The 17031-nt window shown below is 30.0% G+C and overlaps 1 protein-coding gene across 1 annotated transcript in view; it reads right to left on the bottom strand.

The window, feature by feature from the left end:
* LOC123297451 (pikachurin-like) overlaps positions 1 to 2280 on the bottom strand; it is a 123737-nt gene extending 121457 nt beyond the window's left edge. The window contains exon 1 of the mRNA XM_044879114.1: positions 2185 to 2280. The gene's annotated coding sequence lies outside the window, so the exon portion shown is untranslated. The remainder of the gene's footprint in view (positions 1 to 2184) is intronic.
* Positions 2281 to 17031: the final 14751 nt, after the last annotated feature.

Below are 17031 nucleotides of genomic sequence, written 5' to 3'. Positions count from 1 at the left end.
TCATTGTTTCAAAAAATTGAAGAAAATAAAAGTTTCGTCTAAAATGACAGTTTTGAGATATTTTTCTCATCTAATCTGTATATATAAAAATAAATTGCTGTGCGTTAGTCTCGCTAAAACTCAAAAACGGCTGGACCGATTTTCAAAATTTTTTGTTTGTTTTGTTCGCTATAGTTCAGGGATGGTTTAAAAATTTTGAAAACCCAAAAATTAAACTACAGAAATCAAAATTTATTAATTTAGACTTCTATGTTTTATAGTCAAGAAAAACGAATTATTAAGCTATTTTCATATTCTATGTAATAGACCTTTTCATTTTAAAAATTGATTACCTTTTGTTTCGGACAGTTTCTTAAAAAACTAATGTAATAAAATGAATAACAAATATCTTGGGTCTTTGTCCAATTTATTACTGTGTGTCCGAAACAGTAATGAATCGTAATTGAAATGAAAAGGACAATTTCGGAATAATTAGATTCAATGCGGAATAATTTCAGAGACTGAACGGAATGAAAATGTTGGCTCTACAGTCAGATTCATAAAATATCTCGAAAATTACTCATTTAATGGTCAAATAAACACGATTTTTGTAATTTTCGGGTCAAAATTACCTTATAAACTTAGTTTTATCGAAATCGGAAACAAAAACTTTTTTTACACTTTTTCCAATTTGTAAAAATCGAAAAAATCATAAAAAATTCAAAAAAACACAATTTTTGTAATTTTTGGTTGGGTTGGGTTGGGTTGGGTTGGGTTAGGTTGGGTTAGGCTGGGTTAGGTTGGGTTAGGTTGGGTTAGGTTGGGTTAGGTTGGGTTAGGTTGGGTTAGGCTGGGTTAGGCTGGGTTAGGCTGGGTAAGGTTGGGTTGGGTTGAGTGCGGGAGTGGGTGTTTGAGTGGGTGTGGGTGTGGGCGTGGGTGTGGGGGTGGGTGTGGGAGTGGGAGGGGGAGTGAGAGTGGGAGGGGGAGTGAGAGTGGGAGGGGGAGGGGGAGTGAGAGTGGGAGTGGGAGTGGGAGTGGGAGTGGGTAGAGTTGGGTTTTTTTTCAATTTTATTGACACAATTTTTGTAATTTTTGGTTGGGTTGGGTTGGGTTGGGTTAAGTTGGGTTAGGTTGGGTTAGGCTGGGTTAGGCTGGGTTAGGTTGGGTTAGGCTGGGTAAGGTTGGGTTAGGCTGGGTAAGGTTGGGTTAGGTTGGGTTAGGCTGGGTTAGGCTGGGTTGGGTTGGGTTGGGTTGGGTTGAGTGTGGGAGTGGGTGTGGGTGTGGGTGTGGGAGTGGGAGTGGGAGTGGGTTAGGGTTGGGTGTGGGTGTGGGTGTGGGTGTGGGTGTGGGTGTGGGTGTGGGTGTTGGTGTGGGTTGAGTTGGGTTTTTTTCAATTTTATTGTCTGTATATATAAAAATAAATTGCTGTGCGTTAGTCTCGCTAAAACTCAAAAACGGCTGGACCGATTTTCAAAATTTTTTTTTTGTTTTGTTCGCTTTAGTTCAGGGATGGTTTAGAAAAAAAAAAGTAAACAGTGCTGATATTTGAGTCATCGTAGAGTTACTCACAGGGCATGATAACCTGAACAAGTTCCAACATCAGATTGGAAAAGACTATCTCCCGCGTGTGACAGATGCGGAGAAAATTCAGAAGAAACATCGATCCACTTTCTCTGTTACTGCCCGGCGCTCATACAGCAGCGAAGGAAATGGTTTAGTTCGGTCATAGTCGAACCAGAAGAAATTAAGAAACTCAGCGCTAGTATATTATAAATTATTAGAACATTAAAAAATACAGTGGACTAAACAAAGAAAATCGAAAATTTTATTTCTTACAAATCCTAATTTTGGAGTTCCACAAAGCTCCCTACAATTAATTAACTCAATTTTGTTTTCTATTTTAGTAAAACGGTGATGAAGTATAACTGACTTTAAATAAATACGTGCTAGAAATCAAGTAATTAATCAATTCGAAACATTGAAGATAAGTTGACAGAAATTTACCACAAAGGATTTAAAAATAGGTTAGATACCACCCTCTATGGTGAACAATATAAATGTTTTAGACGACGATGTTAATGTATATATGTTTGTAACACTATTTTCTAGAGTAAAACGATTTAATCTAACATCAAACATGTTACAAATTGTCATTGATGTTTAGGAGGATATAAATAAATAGAAGAGAAAGACAATCACACATACCTTTTTTACAAGTTTTACCACCACGTCCTAATGGGCATAAACATCGATGTGCACCAGGTACAGTATCATCAATTTCACACGCACCACCAATTCCACAATCTAACGGACACAACGGTGTTGTTTCTGTAGTTGGTGTTGTTGTTGTAATTTCAGTTGATGACAAATCAATATTATTATTATTATTCGTTGTAATCGATAATGAATCAATATTATTTTCATTGAAATTTATTTCATAATCAATTGAATTCGATTGTATTGAATAATGTTGATGATTATTATGTGAACGATGTAATGATTTGTTTTTTGTATTACTTCTGCTGGACGGAGATTTTTGTAATTGTATTGTAGGTGATGTTGTTACAATATTATTAATGTTATTATTATTTATGTATAATGTTTCATTTGTTATGTTATTGTTTGTTGTATCCAATGTTATGGATAATTGGGCGGAAAATGATGCATCTTTTTGATATAAAATATCTTCATCGTTGATATGTGCTCCATCTAGTGTCGGTGTTGCTGTTGAATTTATTTCTGTAAATAAAATAAAATTTTTATTAGATTCAGTTTAAAAATTTATTAATATTTGACTCAATCATTAGAAATTTTTCAATTGTACTAAATTAAGTCAATTAAAATGAATCTTTATCGATTAACTTATTTTAGAAGATTTCAAAATAGAAGGCGATACAAAAACCTTTGTTAGCTCAAAGCACTACCGATGACTATTAAACCATCCCTGTAAATCATAATTTAATCGAAAGTTGAAAAATAAAGATACCTTCATTTATAGTAAGATTTTAATATCAATTTGAGCCTTATCTATTTGATTTATGAAATATCTTTCGGATAGAATATGTTATAAGGAACAACTTTGAAATTTAAGTAGTTTTTGAATAAAAACCACTTAAATTAACTTCTTAAAGACTTGTAAATATGCAATTCTTTTACTAGTAGCAAGCTCTACATTACTTTTAGATGAACTTAAAGTTTAGGAGGACGATTCTTTGATCTACTTCGTCTGTCACTGATCTTCTATGGCCACGAGACTGACACCCTTGAATTATCCTTTTTTGATGAGCACTCGCAAGCCTTGCCTGTCGACGATAAACCTCATTTGTGGTTATTGAGCAACTCCAAATGGTTCAAGGGTTGTGGATATACTTGTATGACAATCGTTTCTTCTTCAGTTACAAATAAATAACAGAGACTGTTTAATTTCATATCTTACATCTTGTTATTGAAGCTCCGGTATCTTTATTCACGTTTCTGTAATTTCATTTTTTACTTTTAACAGAACTTAATCAGTCCTTTAGTTTCAATTGTTCCAGTACATGTGGTATGGTTTACTATTATGATGATGAAAACACTGTTTCATTAAATTATTCTCGTTTACATATTTAACACAAAAACCAACAAAATATTATCTTCAACAACAAAACTTTGCCATATTTATAAAATATCTTGTATACTTAATTTGTTTAATTATTATTACTAATTATTATGAACAAGTACAATAATAATATAACAAAGTGACTGTATGATGTATACAGGGTGGATAAAGAAATTTCAGTAAAATTGTGATATCTTATAAATACATTGTATATGACCTTGACCTTCAAGATACTGTAAAAGTCTCCCGGGATCGTTACTGACAAGCGATAGTAGAATTCTTTAAATTACAAAGCTGGCCCTTTTAAGAAAACAAACTTTATTTATTACTTTATATCAAATAATATAATATTTAATTTAAAACAGATCTGCAACTTTTTGAGAAATTTTTACTATTTATAGTTCTAAGCTGGTGCATTCCTCCAGCTGGCTCTACACGATTAAATGATCATCAATGAACCATCTGCTAGTTTGGTGAATAATTTACCTATTTCAATGGTTGTTGGGTAAATGGTATTTTATGTATTTTAAAATAAATAAACAATAGGTCTTTCAAACTTGGCATGTTGTTAAAATTCGTTAAGTTTCTTTGTATGTATTCTCAATTGATTGCATTTATTAACTTTTTTTTGGACAATTTGTGTAGTGTGTAAATTTTAGTGTTGAGGTTTTAATCGTGTTTTAAACTTATATTGTAATTAATTGTGGCTATATTTTAGTGTTTAGGTCATTTTAGTCGTATTTATTAACTACTAGATTGATACCCGCCCGCCTCACCTGGCTGAAAAGTAAAAACCACCGTTTTATAGTCTCCACCCTCTCTTGATATACACAGTTTTCAATTTTGTTAAATGCAAAATAGTCATAATTCATTGAATATATCAAAAAAGTTAACCATGATTTGTTTCACATTTACTATATTAAATTTTAACAGAATTCTTTAATTCATGGTTCAAAATGATGATCATAGATCTGGTCTTTCTATAATCATCATTTTGAACCATAAATTAAAGATTTCTGTAAAAATTAAAAACAATGGTAAATGTCAAATTTAATTTAATTTTTTTAAATATATCTTTATAAATTATAGTTCATGTGTTATTCTGATATATCAGCTATATTGCTGTACAGTTTCATTAAAAACCATTCTCTAATTTTAGCGTGAAAGCTTAACAAATAAACAAACAACATGCTTACTTTCACATTTAAAATATATAGGGATTATTCTAGTTCTTGATAACTTACTGTAATTTAGGTAGGTGTTTTTTATTACTTTCTGCGTTGAGTTTAGTGTTTAGGTCTTGGAAATCGTGTTGATTACGTTGAGGTCGTGTTTATTTGTGATTATTATTGACTATATTAAAGAACTATATATGGTTAGGCATTGCATTTAACTTACACTAAACAAGTAAATAATAACTTTAAATATGTAAATAATAAAATGAATGCTATTCTTGTTATTTTATTTAAAAAAGCCTCACTTTATTTAATTAGAAGAAAAATAAGTACAAAAAAAATTTAAAATTAATAAACTGAATGGGACTAATTCAATAATACCTAATTCTCACCATTTTTTTTTTTAAATTAATTCACTTTAAGTGTCTTACTCCAGAGGACTGTTTGGATAACATTTCATGTTCAGTTGAGTTGCCTAGATATTCATGTAATAAACTTCTATGCTTAATATGTTACATTGAGCTATTTTCGTTCTCTAAACTTCTCTAAAATTTTGAAAAGTATCATTCTCATTGAAAAACTGTTGAGTAAATAGATAACCCAAATTCAACCAATTTCATTTCAATCTAATTGTTTTCAATTTACATGTATAAATTTATTATTTGATGATGATATTAATGTAAAGTGAGTTAAATAACATCAACATTTATAATAGAATTGTTGACAGTCACATTAAATTTTCATATTCACTCATTTTGTTAATTTTGTTTATTTTTTTTGCTTTTAGTTTTGTTTAATTGATGTTTCAATTTTTATAATGATGCGATTTTTAGAAAATTTTTTGTTGTTGTTGTTGTTTTTTTTTTTTGGAGTATTCACATATGGTATAACGGAGAGTATATACATTTAAAACTTATTAACGTAATTAGTTGTGAATTTTTTTTTATCTATGTAATATGTTGGAATAGAGAATATAACATACATATATAGCATACAATAACGAAGTTAAATGGTTGATGTTCTAGCATTAATTTTTGAATGAATTTTTATTTTTTTATAATTTAAGATCTGTAGGGAGATTTCCCCTGATAACACTACAGTTAACAATTGTTTAAATACAAAGCTATTAATTTCCTTAAAGGTTATCCAAAAATATCACAATTCTTCTCCCTGTATATATGTAATATACAAGGTATACTAAGTTTAATCCCAAGTTTGTAACCCTTAAAAATATTGATGCTACCAACAAAATTTTGGTATAGGTGTTCATAAAATCACATAATTAGTCCATTTCCGGTTGTCTGTCGCCATGATAACTCAAAAACGAAAAAATATATCAAAGTCAGGTCGAGATCGTAAATGAGCAACATAGGCCAATTGGTTCTTGGGTCCGTAGGACCCATATTGGAAGCCGTTAGAGATAGAACAAAAGTTTAAATATAAAAAATGTTCCTTATAAAAAAATGAACAACTTTGCTTGAAACATTTTTTCGTTAACATCCCTGTTTTCCCGTGAGGGTGCAAATTAGGCGCAAATTGTATAGCATGAATTATATGGGAATATCACTTATGTATGTGTGCGACGAATGTATGTGTAATATGATATGAGTCATCAACATTGTCTATACATGGTATTTACCCCAATTGTTTGTTTTCACTTGTTTTTATTTTAATTGTAGCAAATCTTTCTATTTTAGTACTTACAATTAGGAATGCACTTCAAAATTGTGTCTTTTCCTATGAATAGAAAATTTAGAATGCAAAAATAAAATTTTACTACCCGGTAGTAAAACTTCATTTTACCTCGTAGCTCTGAAAATCGGTCTGTGATTGGCAGATGGAATTTCACATGATTTTCAAATGACTCTTCCTCAGCTGATTAGCTGTCTCAGTCACTTTCACGGAAAGGAAATAGATAATAATTTAAAAAAAAATTAATAAGTGGTGCTTGTCGGTATCAAATTTTCATCAAAATAGCGAATTTTTTGAAAACGGTGTGGTTAAGGAAAAAATGTCTTTTTTTTCAAAAAAATTTTTTGGTTTTCAATGTTTTGGTTTGTACTTGGTTGAAAACTAGTTTTCAATCTAAAATTACAATATATTTTTTTTCTATTTCAATTAGAAAACAACTAAACAAATTTTTTCAAAAATGTAACACAAAAAGTAAATGTAACCCATGATAATTCGTCTTCTTCTAAATAAATTCTTGACAAGAGTAAAATATTTTTGACAAAAGATAAATGACTGGCTATTTTCTACTTCCTCTAAGAAAATTACTTTGGTCTATGAAGGTATTACGTGACAACTTTATTATTTCAAATATGAAAATATCAGGATTAAAATTGTTTCCATTAAAAAATATTTTCCAGACTTGACTACATTTTTTCATGCGAGTACACAGACAGTCATACTCATTCAAACATTCACATTCCAACAAAGCCAATGAAAGTAATGAAATATAAATTTGATGTTTTTAAAAATAATATTATGTTTTATAAACATGCAACGTTTAGTACAGGATCAAGTAGCGAACTCCTAGCTTCTAAACTTAGTTATAAAAAGATTCTTAAGAGGTATTATAGCTGGACCACAAAGTTGGAAAGTTGGAAAGCTGGCGAGATTCATGTGTAGCTTATTTACTATAAAAGTAATGGGTATGATGCATATCTTCGTTTGTGGATCTTTACTTTTTGATGACAGATGAACAGTATCTTAATTAAAGTGAGTGCAAGTTATTTTACCATAGTTATTTATAGTTAATTATTTCAGCGTAAAAGGCCCTGTTAAGAAAATAACAATAAAAAAGTGTCTTTCGAAAAGTAGCATTGACTGTCCTATTTTTAAATACTTTGAGAAGGAAGACTTAAAAATAAAGAAATATATCCCCGGATCCATATTGTACATACCTATATTAAAATGTGGAAATTTTACCCCACTAAAAAAACTGATGTCTTTATATAGTTTTCGAGATCTGAAAACGTTCTCTTTTGCATTTTTTCAAAATTTCAGTAATATTATCTATAAACTTAGATATTATTAGTGGTGAATAATTTTGAATAAAACGGCCACTTTGTTCTATACTAATTTACTGATTTGTCTTGCTATATTATGATAATCGGCATCAACAACTTTAAATAATGTGCCAGATATTTATTCTATTCGAATAATAAAAATAATGAAATACATTTCTGTTTGTGGTCAAAGGGAAAAATATTTTAAACATGTTACCAACTAGTCAAATATTCAACATGCAAAATTTATATTTATTATTTAATAAATGTCATTGAAATTATGATAATTATTTTAATTTTACAAAACTTAATTCAATCAATCAATGTTTCGATGTATTTTGATTTCGATTGCATTAGATATAAATATTACATGCTGATATTGACAGAAGTATTCGGCAAAATGAGTTAGTAAATCATTAAGATCAAAAGTTTTGATAACGGAACATTTAATTAAACCAAAATAAAAATTGCTATCCTGTCAGACCTACGTCCTAGTATCATTATTTTTAATGTAATCTCTCAAATGAGAAATTTAAGATTTGGGAAGAATTTACAGAATTAAAAAAACCGATTGGTTTTTTTGAGAGTCAGAACTAAAGTGTCTGGCAAAAGGTAAGATCCTCGAAGTGTGGTCTAAATACCCAGGGAGCAATTACGACAGTTCACTATCATAGTTCGGCATTTATTGATTTAGAAACAAATTTTGGTTAATGACTCAAAATAGAAATTATTCTAATCTCAAACTGACTTGACTATTAGCTGTCTAGCAATGTGAGCTCCAGGCATAATGGCATACGTTTCAGTTTCAACACATTAGCGATACTGAAATGTGGTTTGTTTAACTTTGTTGGTATGCCATCATATTTTATTGAAATTGTAAATTATAATATTTCAATAACATAAATTTTAGAATAATTTAAGTACAATAAATTTCATTGCACACAGCTTAATTGTATAAATTAATTGTGGAAAACAAAACAATTAATTATTAGGAAATAATTACGTGGATAATGAGTTATGATCGAAAGGTTTTGATAAAAGATGGGTAATTCATTTACTACCCAAATATCTACATTTTAATGCGGTACATTATATATTAATTAATAATTAATAACGAAAATAGTGGGTGATTGAACTATATTTAGTATTGGTACTAAATGATGGGAAGTACATTTTTAATGGCTGATTAAACATCAGGGCTAAAAGGTTAATTTTTAATGGCTGATAAAACACAATTTACGGCAAGTTTGTCTATATTAATGACCTTGAATGAAAAAAATCGTACCCTTCTACCATGTATAGAAATAAAAATGATATTTTGGATAAATTTTACCTATTTTTGTCTGATTGCGATTAGAAAATAAGGCTATTTGAATTGTTTCTTAATGCCGAACTTACATGACATCAAATAAACGAAGGGTCGAAGAAAATGAACTAATTAGGTGATTTTAAGAACACCTATACCAAAATTTTCTTCATAGTATCAATATTTTTGAGCATTACAAACTCGGGACTAAACTTAATATACCTTAGTATATTTCATATACATGGTATAAAAATAAATAATCAGAACGGCAATTTTATTAAATAAAAATTCAATAATAATTTGTTTTGAGTTTGAGTATTGTAAAATATGTAAGTTAACTACAAACATAAATCATTCCGTACGTTACGGACACATATTATTGATTTTACAATCAAATTATTGCATATGATGGCAATATAATTTCATTCATAATACATATATATGTGCTCTATAATATTACGTAATATATGTTTGAATGGAGTTTAGTGAGTCCACACATTCACATCCACACATCCACACAACACAAGTTTCACATATTGTTGCTGACATAGCGCACTAATAGCACAATACTATTAGGTTATTATACATATCATTCCAATGATTAAGTTGATGTGTTTATTATAGTCGATATATGTATAGGTAGGTATAGTGAAGGTATGACACATTCATTTTATGCGTTCGACCATAATTGATGTGGGGTGGCTCAACTAAATGTGGATTATGGTACATTATACGAAACATCTCATTGAATAATTAATGATAAAATTAACATTTTACCAAGCAATCAATGACTGCAATTAGTAACATAAAAATATATTTGCGTTCATCAGTTAAAAGCTTATTAAACAAGCTTTGAGGTCTATACGAATAACTTCTCAGCATAATAAATAGTTATAAAAAATACATAAATAAAAGCTCGACCGAATGTTTTGGGTCTTGTCGGATCATATTACCGTTAATTTTTCACGCAATATCGATCAAGAAAGATTTTTTTTAAAACTCGACTGACTCGAACCGACTCGACTGAATATTATAAAATTCTTTTCGGATTATATTGCCGTTGGTACGTTTCGAACGACACGTCATCGCTGCCGCAATCATTTTTTTGTTCGTTCGTGCGATATCGATTTCGAAAATCGGACCCATTAAAGTAACTTCCTATACTGAGAAGAAAAAAAATACTAAATGTAATATTATCTTAGTTATGCAAAAGTTTCTTTGTTCGAGGTAGTTTTCTATTACTTTTCGTAAGGTTCGGATTGTTATTTCGATTAAAACTTGGCAGATATGAGCTTTTAGGTACTGCAACATTGCAGGTTTGTGGATATAGACGCGACTCTAAAAATCCCACAAAATGAAATGCAATAGCGTATTCTTGGCTGAACTCTCGTTGTCATGATACACACTTACTCAAATGCTTATAGTTTCCTCGGAACTTTGCACAACGTTATGAATCGTTCGATGACTAAGATGATTAAATTAGCCTTCTTTCCGTTAAAGTCTGCACTTTAGATTTGTTATTTCTGTAGAACAAGTGAACAATTTGAGTGCTGAGCGTTAGTTAAACGATTTATATCGTAAATGATAAGTTTTAAACTAACGTTTGACGTTTTATAGGACAAAACTATTCATGAGACTCTAATTTATGGACTTGCAAGCATAAAAGACATTATCTACAATAAAGACCATTTTCGGTCTAAAGTGCACGGTTATGAAGATATCGCCCAAAACGGTTTTCCTTAAAATAGAGGCACTTCCCCCGCCTATTTTTGTAAGGATTTTGTGCATTTACATTCACTACGTGATACTGAACCTATTTAAATAATAAAATAACTCCTGTAATTTAGTGCATTATGGACAAGAGTAACTAACTTCTCTATAACCTGTAGTAACAGGTTCTGCCTAATATTTTTTGTTAAATATCAATATATTCGAATATTGACTGAAATATTTTTTTATATATAATATTGTTACCATCTCCGATTTCAAGTACTTTTGCAACTAAGTTGATTTTCTAAGGAAAATTCGTTGCCATGACTCTCAAATATTTATTACATAATATATTCCCCACGACAACAGTTTGAACCGTTCATACAGATTATAATCATAGATATCCTAAGTCTATAGCAAATGTTACAGTAAAGAAAACAAATAACAAGGACAAACTTTCATGTTCTACATTATTTTCTTTGTTTGCAAAGAGAGAGAAGATGAGTAAACTAGATCCACAATTCATTATACAATCGATTTTAACTTTATTTATGAATTATCAATTGTGTTTTAAAAGTAGAAAGAGTGTGTTCTGTTATTTAATCAAGCAGAGAATAACTGGAGGTTTGGTAAATCTGGTATGGGCAAACATGACTTAGAGAAATCCTTCTGTTACTAAAATACGAGTAAGACAGAGAGAAAACATTTTTTTTTCTACCTATCTCATTACTAATAGAGAAACTGAGATAGGTAGAAGATTCGTATACCCGTCTCGCTTCCTCCTCTTTGAGCAATGCGGAATAGGATAAAGAAACACACAATAAAGTTTATGGCACACAATAAAGCTATAACAATGGTGACTTCTTGGCGATTTTTTTAAATGATAAAACATAAAAAATTGAGTTATAAAAAGATGTTTGTATTTTCTTAAAATTTATGGCGACCTGAATCGATTGAAAAAGTTCTAGTCTACTAGGTAGCCTACATGTCAGTTTTTTGTGTCGTTTTTTTTGTTGAACTATTTTTGGTTTTACCTCCCAACCAGCAAACAAATTAGAATGATAACGTGCGATAAGGAACAAAGTTACAAAAATGGATAGGTATTAGAGACCCATATCTGTTATACATGCGACTATTATAGAGCCACGTGCCTGAGTATCTGTGTGATAAAATCCTCGTCAACTTAAAAACTGCCAAATATTAATATCAAAAGAATCTTTTATTGTCCAACTTTTACAAAATCGCTGTACTAAACTGTTCAAAAGAGTAATCTTTAAATAGGATTATTAATTAATTAAATTTTGAAAATGTTTCATAGAACTATTATGCATACAAAATTTTGATTAAAACTGATATTCATATGAAATAAACGGATGATAGACAAAATATTTATGTAGGTTATGTCTGTAAATAAGTGAAATTATTTCTGGAACAATATTAAACATATTGAATAAGTAATAAACAAGGCAAGCATCCAACTTCAAGTAGAATGTTTTAAAGGAAAGTCTATTATTATTTATAAAGATGAATTTGATTATTTCTGACACTAACATTGAAATAGGTAATATTAGCCTAAAGAAAACTAGGTGAATATGAAAAAACGTAAAGCAATTTATGGAAGTAATAATGTAAGTGATGAATTAGCGACTCAGAGATGTACGAACACCAAGGCAATTTTAAATAAAAAGATTGATTTTCTTTTATATGAAGGTGGACTAATCCTAAATCAATTCTGAAAATTTTAGGGATCTTGTCCGATTATTTAAATAAATAAGTTGGGTATGGGGGGGAGTATGGAGGTTAGCGGGCCATGCTCAAGGATCGCGCCTCGAAGCAATGGCTCAGAACACCTAGCCAAGTAGAACCTTGTACTCTATCCCCGCTACGCTTTTCAGTGGCTATTATAACCAACTGATGTACTGAAACCCAGGATTTGCCTAGCGCAGAGTTTCCTAATTTCTTCTGGTTCGACTATGGCCGGACCAAACCATTTCCTTCGCTGCTGTATGAGCGCCGGGCAGTAACAGAGAAAATAAATAAGTTACTTCAAAAGTAAACAAATTTAACAGATGGATAATATGTTTTCATTGATTTCTCCAAAACTAGTCAGTAGAAAATAAAAAAAACAAAACATTTGAATTAAAGTTAAAACCTTTATAAATTAATGGAAACAAAAAAAAACCGTTGTGCCCGACTATTTAAGTACGTATGACCACAGTAGTGGGGGCACAAATTTAAAAAAACTATATTTTTTTTGAATTTTGATTGTGAATTATGTTATTAACTGAAAATTTTTCGATATCTGGAGTAATTTTCAAAATATCGAAAATTGAAAATTTTGTTTAATTATTTAGCTTTCAATATTTTGAAAACCAAGGCAGATCGAAAATTTTTTTATGTTTCATCATCAAAGTTCGAAGTGAGCCGTAAGATTAATACCTCGGAATCCAAGAACAGTCAATGAATCTTTATAAAACCTGCGCGACTGCATTGTTTAAAGCTTACTTAAAGAAGTTAGAAACAAAAATTTCTGCGATCTGACCTAGGAAGTGGGAGCCACCCCTTCTCAGGGGTGGGAAAATTTATGCTGAAAATTACAACGGGAATCGATAATGGAATGAATTCTAAGCAAAAAGTGTCATTTCGAAAAGTCAATACCTCCCGAATTACTGGCGATTGAAATTCGGAGTTTTCAATCGCCAATATCTCTTTACATTCATTCCTATATCGATTTCCGTTGTCATTTTTAGCATAAATTTTTTCTCCCCAGAGAAGAAGAGGCTCCCAACCCCTGGGCAAGATCGCACAAATTTTTATTTTTAACTTCTCTAAGTAAGCTTTAAACAATGCAGTCGCACAGTTTCTATAAAAATTCTTTGACTTTCCCTGGATTCCGAAATTTTAAGATATTTATACCCTATGGCTCTCTATTATTGGTGCTCGTACATCCTTAATTCTATAATTTACATTAAAATGGAGTGAGAATTCCCAATGCTATGGTAATTTTTCGTTTTAAGATTATAGATATAATTGTTATATTATAAGAATGAACATATAATGAAATTTAGTTGGCTAGATAAAATAGGTTACTAGTTTTTTAATCCATTGGTATTAAAAATAAGTTATTACCAGATTAGGGTAGTTTTGTCTACATATTTTACAATGGCAACTCTAATAAACAGCATTATATAGAACATAACCTTGCATTTTAATGATATAGTAATTTCTAAATAAAGTGATAATAAAAAAAACCATTAAAGAAAATTCCATTAATTGTTTATTCAACTTAGTTATAAATCTTATTTTTAATCAAATGAAATAAATTGTATTTTTGATAACTTAAATTTCTGAATTACAGCAAAATCATTTCGGAATATAACTAAATGTAACCGAGTTCAAATCAAAATATAACTTCAGAAACAAGATGTCAATTGAGGTGTTCATATACTTCTATGCCACTAAACATTCCACAGGATTTGATCCGATTATATTGGCATGCCCGTTCTTTTAGTGCTTCAACAGTTGATGGTTGATTAGCCTGGTGTTTTCTACTCTTAAAATACCTTTCTTTGCGTCTCAACTTATGAGAAAAGATCGTAAATTGTAAGTTTCAAGTAATTTATAACATAATTAACTTTATTTGCTTAGTTAAATACAATTGACAATTGTAATGATTTCAAAAATTCAAATTGTAATTTTCAACACATCTCTGACGTTTTAAGTCTGGGCAACTAGTTAAGAACTGAAAATTAAAATTAAAAAAAAAAAATTAATTTTCTTGCGAGGAAAGGTATATCTAATTCAGTCCAAACGTTTTCATGTTAAGATTGTTTTCCATTTTCCAAAATTTTCCACCAAATTTCAATTGTCACAGATTTATATAATATGTCCTAAAACTATATGTAACAAGTTAAAACAAACAATTTACTGAGTTAATTGTTGAAATATCCTTTATGGAAAGTGTTGAATGTCAGTGCTTACATTATTTCTAATAAATTATAAAAGACCAATGGGCTTAAGAGACTAAAAAAATTACTGTTGCAATTTGTTTTATCTATAACATGTTTATGAAAAGAAATCTGGCGCAAACTTGCGCCTTTGCGAACTTGTGACAGCTTAAGTCAAACGTCAATAAAAGGGGCAAGCAGTTTTCCAGTGAAAATTTCTAAAATCAAAAAAACAAATAATTCTAAAATCACCTTACACGGAAACAAAGCATAGATAAGAAAAACAGAATAAAAAAACATTAAAACAATTGAGGAAGAAAATGAAATATTGGGATATTTGAAGACAAATATGATGAATAAAAATATGACTGAAATTTTTTTTTGAAATATTGTCAAATAAAAGAATTTTGTATCTTAATAGTCTTTTGAAATTATTTTGACCATCAAAATGCCTTTATTATATTTTGTCCGGAAATTTCATATAAATAATCCAATGTGCGGTGGTTCTTCTGAGGTGTAAGACTCTCCAAACGTTATACACCTCAACATGTATCGAAGCTACATTTAACACATGCCTATAATACCTCTTTCTTAGCTGCATTGCTTAATGCATGTACTCTGTCATACTCGTGGATGATGCCTATGCAAAGATGTAAACTAAACTATGTGTATAATTTACTTTCATAAGATTATCCGATAAAATTTACCAATAGTAAATATAGATTGTTATTTTATTTGTCAATAACTATCTTTACAGATGTTTTCTATATATTCAGTGCTTGTGTGCTTCTCAATGTAATTTTATAAAGTTGACTCGACATAGATTGATTTAGATTGTTGTGCCGGTCGTAGCCACAATAACCACATATGGTTTGAGTATACCTCACTCACATGAATAGAGTAGTAAGTACTAAGTATATCACAACATACAGTATATTTTAATGTTTGTTATATAATACACTAAATATTACATGTATTATCCATTATATAATAGATATATCTTTAGTTAACTTCATACTATTCATATATTCTGTTGTTGTAAAATATTTATAAATTCATCATTTATTAGTTATTAGCAGGAGCGTATTATTCGCAAAGTGGCTATTCTTCAATTAAATTTATGGGAAAGCAATTAGTAAGACGAAATCGTAAATGAAACTTATTTATTTATTGTTCATAAATAAGGGCTGACTGACCAGCCCTGTTCTAACACTTAACTGACTGACAGTCATAACTGTTATTTATATACAATATACAATCTGTATAACAATTTTTAGCTTTAGTAAATTCATTGAAGTACTACGGAAACATAACCGTTTCGATAGCATAAATCTGACCTCTGTTCTATCGTTTGATTGACCACAGTATGTGTGTGTACACAACTACCATAACCAATTCTTAAATGATCAGCTTTAGTTAATTCAACGAATTTTTTAAGGCCTGGCTGTTAGTCCATAGGTAGTTAGTCATAAAAAGAATTCTATTTTATTTTTGTTCTAGCCAAATTATTTTAGCAATCTCGGTTTTATTGTGACACACTTATATGGTGGTGTTGTGCACGATTATAGACGGTAAAAGTTATAATAGCAGAACTTCAGAACAAGCTGTTGAAACTTTAGAAGAAAAATGCAAATTTTTTGCGGGTTTATGGTGATAAATTACGAAAAGCAGCGTCAACTTTGTAATAATCCACTGAGTTACTAATTACAACAAGTCAAATTTACAAAATTACCCCGGCAAACTTTTCTGGTAAGGCCCTTAACTCGCACTTGAAACATATATAGAAACAGTCTTCATTAAATTACTTGTTTAACCCCCGAACTGAAAAAAGGGAGTACTTGAAACATATCTAAGAACACTCTCCATTATATTAACATTTGCTTAAAAGCCTCCATTAATTACCTTTACGAAACAAAGAAAATCAAAATCGATTCACCCGTTCAGGCGCTACGTCGCACAGACAGAAAGGCAAATAAACTGAGACAGACAGACAGACAGACAGACAGATAAAAATGAGAAATGGTCATTATTTTCTCGCAATTTACCATTTAAGGAGGTCCTGCGTTATAATTTGGACTACCCCGTAAGTAGGGATCTTAAAAAGGAAAACTTAAGCTCGTAGAGATTTAAAATCAGAATGAAAAAACTAAAAGTAAATATTGGATTTTTAGTTAATTCGACTAATAGGTAAAAGATAAATATTAACATAAACAATATTATAATAATAACTTTATTCTTTAAAGAGCTTATAATAAAGAGCTTATACTTAAAGCAGTTAATTGAAATTTAAATAATCAATATTGAA

This window comes from Chrysoperla carnea, chromosome 4, assembly GCF_905475395.1.
Source record: "Chrysoperla carnea chromosome 4, inChrCarn1.1, whole genome shotgun sequence".
Lineage (NCBI taxonomy): Eukaryota > Metazoa > Arthropoda > Insecta > Neuroptera > Chrysopidae > Chrysoperla > Chrysoperla carnea.
Note: the sequence above shows the minus strand (reverse complement) of the source record. Positions and strands in the feature narration are given on the sequence as shown.